We start from the raw sequence: 8,046 nt of genomic DNA on the forward strand, positions 1-8,046 counted from the left end.
CTGTGGGTCCCACTGTCTCTTGGACCAGAGACATTCTGAGCACAGGTATGGATCCCGTGGACTTGCCAGGCTCCAATTGAAGGCTTGTTTTTGTGGCTACAACATAGAGCTCCTTGGTTGCTTCTGACCTTAGCTTCAGTGTTTTTGTCTCTGAGGCCCCAGGAACGGTCAGTCACCCAGACCCCAGATGTGCAATCAGGTTCCATGGAAACCAGCTCATCAGGAGGTCACCAGGGTCCTCCACTCACGACCAGGTGCATGATATTCAGGTTCAGAAATTTTTGAGAATTTGAAAACCACAGCAGCAGAGCAAGGCGGCTAGTGCAGGGTCCTTCTAAATGTGAGGTTTGTGCGTGTGATACAGTCTAGGGCTCTAGGATATCGGTTACTAAATGGCAGCCACGCTTCACAAGGAAGTACCCCCATGCAATGGATGTCTCAGGTAAAATCGGAGCATTTTTCCTTTACCCCTGGGGTCAGCCATCTCTCCTGACATCCCTCCCCCATCTGTTCTGCTTTGTGCCAACATGTCATCCGTGGTGCTGGGCAACCAGCTTCTCTGCTCAAAGAAAGCTGGGTCACAGGCCTGAGGCGGTTCGGCTTGCGGCTCCCCCACCCCTCAGACTCGAGAAGCACGTGCTCAGGTGGACATGGAGGCTCTCATCCTGCATTCGACAGGCACCCTGTCAGTTGGTGAATTAATAAGAAAGAGAGCCCGAGGATTCTTCAAGTGTCGATGAGCCTGCCCTAAGATTAGGGAACCAGATCCAGAATCATTGTGGGTGGAAGGACATGAACTGGACTGTTCTCAATGAAACAAAATAGAAACATGAGGGATTATTTGGGCCATGTGAGTCATAAAGGGCAGCAGGAAGCCCTGAGGATTTTCCCTGAGATTCAAAACTACAGAAATAATAAACTACAGATCAAAAAACTCAATATATGTAATAATGAACAGCTATTTCTGGAATAAAGTGCACATAGAGTTGTGAACAGTTTTATGGAAAGTTTACAACAAATGTAAGGTTATGTTCATTGAGCTGAATGGGTCTCCCTGTTGTGAGCTGTTCAGTGCAGTTCAGTCCCACAGTCGTGTCCGACGCTTTGCTACCCCATGGACTGTAGCACATCAGGCTATCCTGTCCATCACCGACTCCCGGAGTTTATTCAAACACATGTCCATCGACTGGGTGATGACATCCACTATCTCCTTCTCTGTTGTCCCCTTCTTCCCTCGTCTACTATCTTGCCCAGCATCTGGGTCTTTTCAATGGATCAGTTCTTTGCACCAGGTGGCCAAAATATTAGAATTTCAGCTTCAGCATCAGTCCTTCCAGTGAATATTCAGGACTGATTTCTTTTGGATGGACTGCTTGGAACTCCTTACAGTCCAAGGGACTTTCAAGAGTCTTCTTTGACACCACAGTTCAAAAGCATCAATTCTTCGATGCTCAGCTTTATAGTCCAACTCTCAAGTCATACATGGCTATTGGAAAAACCATAGCTTTGACAAGATGGACCATTGTGGGCAAAGTAATGTCTCTGCGTTTCAATATGCTGTCTAGGTCGGTCCCATGTGCACAGTTCACTCAGGTTCATTTCTGATTTGAGCCTCTAGGGGAAGGGGCGTGGCCCCTGAGTGACAGGTTGGCTCTGGGGCCTGGCAGGGACAGTGACATCTCAGAAGGACTCCCTGGAGAGCTCCTCTCCCTCTCATCCAGCCTCAGCCCAGAGGGCCCTACGCCCGCCCCGCCCCCGCCATGAGCCCCTGCCTCCTGGGTTTATGGTCTTTTCTCTACTGCAGGCAGGTGAGTCCTGGGGGGCATGGTCCCCTTCGGGGTCCCAGCGCTAAGCTGTCCGCTGTGACTGCAGCATCGGTCCTCCTTCTAACAGGGGCGGTCCTTGCTGGTGTCACTCAGGACGCCAGATTCCAAGTCATGAGGACAGGACAGAATGCGACACTGAAGTGCACTCAGGATCTGGGTCATGACCGCATGTACTGGTACGGGAAAGACCTGGGACACCGGCTGAGGCTGATCCATTTCTCAGATGGCCTTCCCACCACAGAGGTAGGAGACGTGCCTGACGGGTACAGAGTCTCCAGATCAAGCAAAGAGAACTTCCCTTTCACGCTGGAGTCCGCCAACCTCTCCAGACATCTGTCTACTTCTGTGCCAGCAGTTACTCCACGGTGCTACATGGCCACCTGCTCTCTGTGCAAAATGACAGGGGGCCCACGTGCAAGCTCCTAGCACTGGGAATCTCACAGTGTTGGGGACCACGGGCCAGCTCTGTGACCCTGGATGTGTGACCTGGACAGGCCTGGATCTGACCCCAGGGAGTCAGAGACACGTGTCCATGATCCGTCTCTGTCTTTCCTCTTCATCCTCCCTGGATGCAGTTTGGAATGCATCCAGTTCTGACTAGTTCTGGCTCTTCTTCATCAGCCTAAGACCTGCAGAAGGGAAGAATATTAGTAAATCTAGATGCTCTTGTCTCCCAGCACCTCATTGCTGTCTGTCTGGAAGTTTCTCCCACAGCCTAGCTCTCAAGTGCTCCCTGGTCTTGCCCACCAGAGGGGCGGGTCTTTCCTCCTTTACTGCCATAGCCTCACTCCCCTGCCCTCTCTGCTCCAGACACACTTTTCTCCCCTCTTCTGGGTCATGTGCATTCCTATGACACAGGGAACTTTGTAACCACGTGTAAGCAGTTGTGTTTGAGCAAGCTCTTAGGGTCATAAAAGAGAAAACCTCAGTTAATTAGAAAACATCCAAAATCCCTTGGGAGTCCATTCCCAGGAGGAGAGACAGGCTGGATGTGTGTGTTCTCCTTCCCTGCCCCTGTTTCTTAGCATCTCAGTTAACCCGGACCAGGTTTCTACCATTTCCCTCAGAGAAGTCTTCTCAAACTCAAAATATGCCCTCCATGGTATCTTATTATATCAAAATTTTACAAGTTCATAGGAAATAAATAGGTTAATATACATAAAGCCTCTTCATAAAATGCACCCGCTAGAATTTGGTAATGCTTAATTTAAATATGAAATCTGGAAATATATAGATCTGATTAATCAGGAGGAGGGCTGGAATACAGGTGTCCAGGCTGGCTTCAGTTGAGATCATGAGAGCCCTTAATTTCTATTGCCTGTATTACTCCGTTTTAGCCAACTGCTGTCATTGGAGTGGTGCAGCAATTGTTTCCTTCTTAGTAGGAATGTCTAATCATACAGTGTGTTACCTCCACAGGCTAAGGCTAGACTTGAAGATCAGCCCTAATTCATCCAGGCTGGGAAGGCAGCAGATAAGAGGTGTGTGTGTGTGATGTGTGAGTAGGGGTAGAAAGTGTGGGGTGTGGGGAATTTGTATTCTTGTTTTAGGTGAAAAGCACAGATCCATGAGACCATTGGCCACTAGGAGGCACTGTGGGTCCATGATATGCAGGGTGTGCTGGGAGGGGGTGAGAGTCACCCTGGAGAGGGCAGCTTAGGGGAACCTTGGCTACATGCCTGCATCAGAAAGCAGGTTTGAGTTCCCTGAGTGGTCCAAACACATGGACCCAGCAGGGACTCCTCACTACCCAGGGGAGTGGGTACCTACCTGGAGCCTCGGGATGTGCCCAGGGGATCTTCTCCTGGAGCAGCATGGGGAGTGGAGGGTGAGGGATAAGCGTGTCTGGTGAGGGCGGAGTGATGAGCCTCAGGCAGGGACAGGAAGAGAAGAAAAAGCCATGTGATGGGCATATGGGGACCTGGGGACAGTGCTCACCTCACACGCATCCTCACTGAGGGCTGTCAGGACAGGGAAGGGCATAGAGGCACCAGCCTTGGGTCATGCCAAGTGGTCCAGTGGACAAGGGCAGCCTGCAGAGACACAGAGCAGTGACATCGTAGGCAAATGCTCCAATCAGGGATCAGGGGGTTACCACTTTACACCCCTCAGGCCAGGAGCCCCGCCCCCAGCCAGCAGCAGTCCTGGGTTCCTGATGTTGCCATGGGCTCCAGGCTCCTCTGCTGTGTGACTCTCCGCCTCCTGGGAGCAGGTGAGTCCTGGACACAGTGCGGGAGCATCTGAGATGTCTTTGCCTCCCTGAATTAGAAGCCTGGCCATGAGGGCTGCAGCAGGAGGCTTCCCTGTGCTCTGCCCTCAGCTTCCTTCTGTCTCCTCCCCAACAGGCCTGGTGGATTCTGAAGTCACCCAGACCCCCAAGTACCTGATCAAATCAAGAAAACAACAAGTGACGCTGAGATGTTTTCCTGATACTGGACACCTCTCTGTGTACTGGTACCAACAGGCCCTGGGCCAGAGCCCCCAGTTCCCTGTTCAGTATTATGATGGGGAAATTTATTAAAAAGGAAACATATCAGATCGATTATCAGGAAAACAGTTCTGTGATGCTGGCTCTGAGCTGAACTTGACTTCCTTGGACCTGACAGACTCAGCCGTGTATCTCTGTGCCAGCAGCCAAGACACAGCCCTGCATGATCAGGTGCTTCTGGGACAAAAACACTCCTGCCCCAGCTCAGGAAGTGGTGCCTGTGTGTCAGCTGCCAGCTGCCAGCCTGCCAAGCCCAGTCTCAGGTAGAGCAATAGACTTCCCCAGACATTTACATCTTGGAATGTATTAATGCTCACTAAAGTCATCAAAATAAGTATTATTTTAACTGTTTGTACATCTGAAGAGTCGTGAGTTGCCCAGATCTCATACTTCATGGTGTTACAGCTAGCATTCTGGGGCAAGTTTGTTCTCAACATCCGTGGTCCCTTTGCTCATGGAACCGTCTCTGTACAAGCAAATTACGTATATCTGTCGTGTTGTGTGTAACAAGATAGTTTGGGGCTCTATGATATGAACTGTTACTCAGTGAATGACAGCCACACTTCACAGAAGGTATTCTCATGTGAAAATGTCTCAAAAAAACCAGAGTAATTTTCGTTTACCCTGGCGTCTGCACCTCCCTCCATGTCCCTCCTACATCTGTATTCCTTTGTGCCAAAACGTCATCCTGTGCCGGGCACCCAGCTTATCTCCACCTAGAAAGGTGGGTCACCAGCCTGAGGGGGCTCTGCTTGCTCCCTCCCCCCAACACGGGAATCACCGGCTATGTGAACATGAAGGAGCTGTACCTGCGTTTGACCGGTGGACCTTCTGTCAGTCAATTGATTAGAAATAGACCAAACAAATACCTCAAACGTTGATGAACCTGCGATGAGGTTGGGAGCAGAAACCTGGAGAAACTTGGTGGGTGGAGGGACAGGTTCAGGACTGCAGTCAATGTTGCGGAAAGGGAGCCTCGAAGTTCTCTTGGGACACAGATCATAAAGGGCAGGCCGAGGTGATAAGGATTTCCCAGGATTCAAAACTGCAGAAATATGTAGATAAATACAAGTGATATACATGTTAATGAAGACTTATCTCTGGACTAGAACATACAAATCGTTTAATCACTTTAATATTTACGGAAAAAATCGTTAATATTTACAGAAAGGTTACAGCTCCCTATGAGGCTTGTGTCTGTTGATCGGGATGGTGGTCTGTGTTGTGAACTGTTCACTGAGGTTCATTTCTGATTTGAGCCTCTGGGAGAAGGGGCCTGGGCCCTGCGTGACAGGTTGGCTCCGGGGCCTGGCAGGGACAGTGACATCTCAGAAGGACTCCCTGGAGAGACCCTCTCCCTCTCATCCACACTCAGCTCAGAGGGCCCTCCGCCCGCCCCACCCCCGCCATGAGCCCCTGCCTCCTGGGCTGTGTGGTCTTCTGTCTCCTGCAGGCAGGTGAGTCCTTGGGGGGCAGGGTCCCCTGCAGGGTGCCAGCACTAAGCCTCTGCGCTGTGACTGCAGCATCGGTCCTCCTTCTCCACGGGGGTGGTCCATGCTGGTGTCACTCAGGACCCCAGATTCCAGGTCGTGAGGACAGGACAGAGGGTGACAGTGACATGTACTCAGGATCTGGATCATAACTCTATGTACTGGTACCGACAAGACCTGGGACCCGGGCTGAGGCTGATCCATTACTCAGCTGGGCCTCCCACCACGGAGAAAGGAGATGTGCCCGACGGGTACAGAGTCTCCAGACCAAGCAGAGAGAACATCCCTCTTACGCTGGAGTCCGCCAGTCACTCCCAGACATCCGTGTACTTCTGTGCCAGCAGTTACTCCATGGCGCTGCACGGCCACCTCCTCTCTGTGGAAAAAGACGGATGAGGGCCCCATGCAGGCTCCCAGCACCGGGAGCCTCAGGGCTTTGCAGACCACGTGCCTGCAGTGTGACCCTGATATGTGGACTCGGTTGGCCTGAGCCTCACTCCTGGGCCTCGAGGCCATGTGTCCTCCATTGATCTCTGTCTTTCCTCTGCATCCTCCCTGTGAACTAGGAAGATGCTTCCCCAGCTCTGACTCCTACTCATCACCTGAGCCTCAGACCTGGGAGGAAGGTTGTTGGTAAATTAGATAGATTTAGACACTCTTGTCTCACCTTGGGCAGCTCATTTTGTCTTTCTGGAAATTTCTCCCCCAGCCTGGCTCTCACCTGGTCTCTGCTCTTGTCCACCTTTCCCAGGTGGGCAGGACATTCCTCTCCCCACCTCCCTGCATCAGCTCCCTGGCCCTCTCTACCACAGCCACAAGCTCCTCCCTCATCTGGCTCAAGTCCCTTCCCAGGTCACAGGGAGGCTTTTAAAGTGGACACTCCATGTGGTCTGTTTTGAGCAAGATGTATGGAGTCATTGAAGAGAAACAAACTTTAGTTAATTATAAATCATCCAAAAACTCACGTGAGCCCATCTGAAGCAGGACAGATTGTCTTTGTGTGTTCTCCACCCTCCTGCCCTTCAGCATCCCTAGCATGTCCCCTAACCTATGCCAGGTTGGCACCACCTGGCTCCCTCTTCAAAATCTTCTCACAGTCAAAATATATCCTGCATCACCCCATTATTTCATGCTTTTATAACTGCAGAAATAATTGAGTTCACATTTATAAAATTTCATTATAAAATGAACGTATTATCTAGAATTTGATAATGCTTAATTTAAAGAGGAAATCTGAAAATATATGCCTCTGATTAATCAGAAGTAGTTATGACTACATGTTTGCAGGCAGATTCACTTGAGATCCTCTGAGCATTTATTTTATGACATATATTTCCATCTTTAACTAACTACCATCTTGTAATGGTGGAGAAATTATTTCCTTCTCAGGAAAACGGTCAGATCATACAGTCTTCTACCTCCAGAGGCTAAGAGTGGATTTGAAGATCAACCGTAATCATCTAGGCTAGGAAGGCAATATAACAGATCTGTGTGTGTGTGTGTGTGTGTGTGTGTGTGCATACAGGGTGTGGGATTTCTGAAACCTTGCTTCAATCAGAGGCTGCAAATCCATGAGACCATAGACCTTTGGCCACGAGGAGGCACTGTGTTTCCATGGTAAGCAGGCTGCCCTGGGAGGGGGTGAGAGTCGCCCTGGGGAGGGCAGCTTAAGGGAACCTTGGCTACATGCCTGCACCTGGGAGCAGGTTTGAGTTCCCTAAGTGGTCCTGGGACACATGGACCCAGCACAGATTCCTCTCTGCTCAGTGAAGTGGGGCCGCGCCTGGAGCTTCAGGATGTGCCCAGGGGGCTGTCTGTGGAGCAGCATGGGAAGGGGAGGGTGAGAAGTTGGTGCATCTGGTGAGGGCTGGGAGATGAGTGTCAGGCAGGGTCAGACAGAGCAGAACAAGAGTGTGTGGACACATGGGGCCAGGGGACGAAGCTCACCTCACACCCATCCTTGCTGAGGGCTGTCAGGACAGGGAAGGGCACAGAGGAGCCAGCCCTGGGTCCTGCCAAGGGGTCCAGGGGACAAGGGCAGCCTACTCAGACACAGAGCAGTGATGTCATAGGCAAATGCTCCAATCAGGGAAGCAGGAGAGTCAGCACTTACCTCCTCACCCCGGGAGCCCTGCCCCCAGCCAGCAGCAGTCCTGGGTTCCTGATGCTGCCATGGGCTCCAGGCTCCTCTGCTGTGTGACTCTCTGTCTCCTGGGAGCAGGTGAGGCCTGGACACAGTGTG

General features: G+C 51.2%; 1 long non-coding RNA gene across 1 annotated transcript; it reads right to left on the reverse strand.

The window, feature by feature from the left end:
• Nucleotides 1-930: 930 nt before the first annotated feature.
• LOC138439586 (uncharacterized) lies at nt 931-5,315 on the reverse strand. Its single transcript, XR_011256777.1, has 3 exons — nt 5,184-5,315; nt 3,765-3,859; nt 931-2,455 (listed from the first exon to the last, which is right to left on the reverse strand). It is a non-coding gene; the product is annotated as an uncharacterized lncRNA (long non-coding RNA).
• Between the last annotated feature and the right edge of the window lie 2,731 nt (nt 5,316-8,046).

The sequence above is a fragment of the Ovis canadensis genome, chromosome 4 (genome assembly GCF_042477335.2).
Source record: "Ovis canadensis isolate MfBH-ARS-UI-01 breed Bighorn chromosome 4, ARS-UI_OviCan_v2, whole genome shotgun sequence".
NCBI lineage: Eukaryota > Metazoa > Chordata > Mammalia > Artiodactyla > Bovidae > Ovis > Ovis canadensis.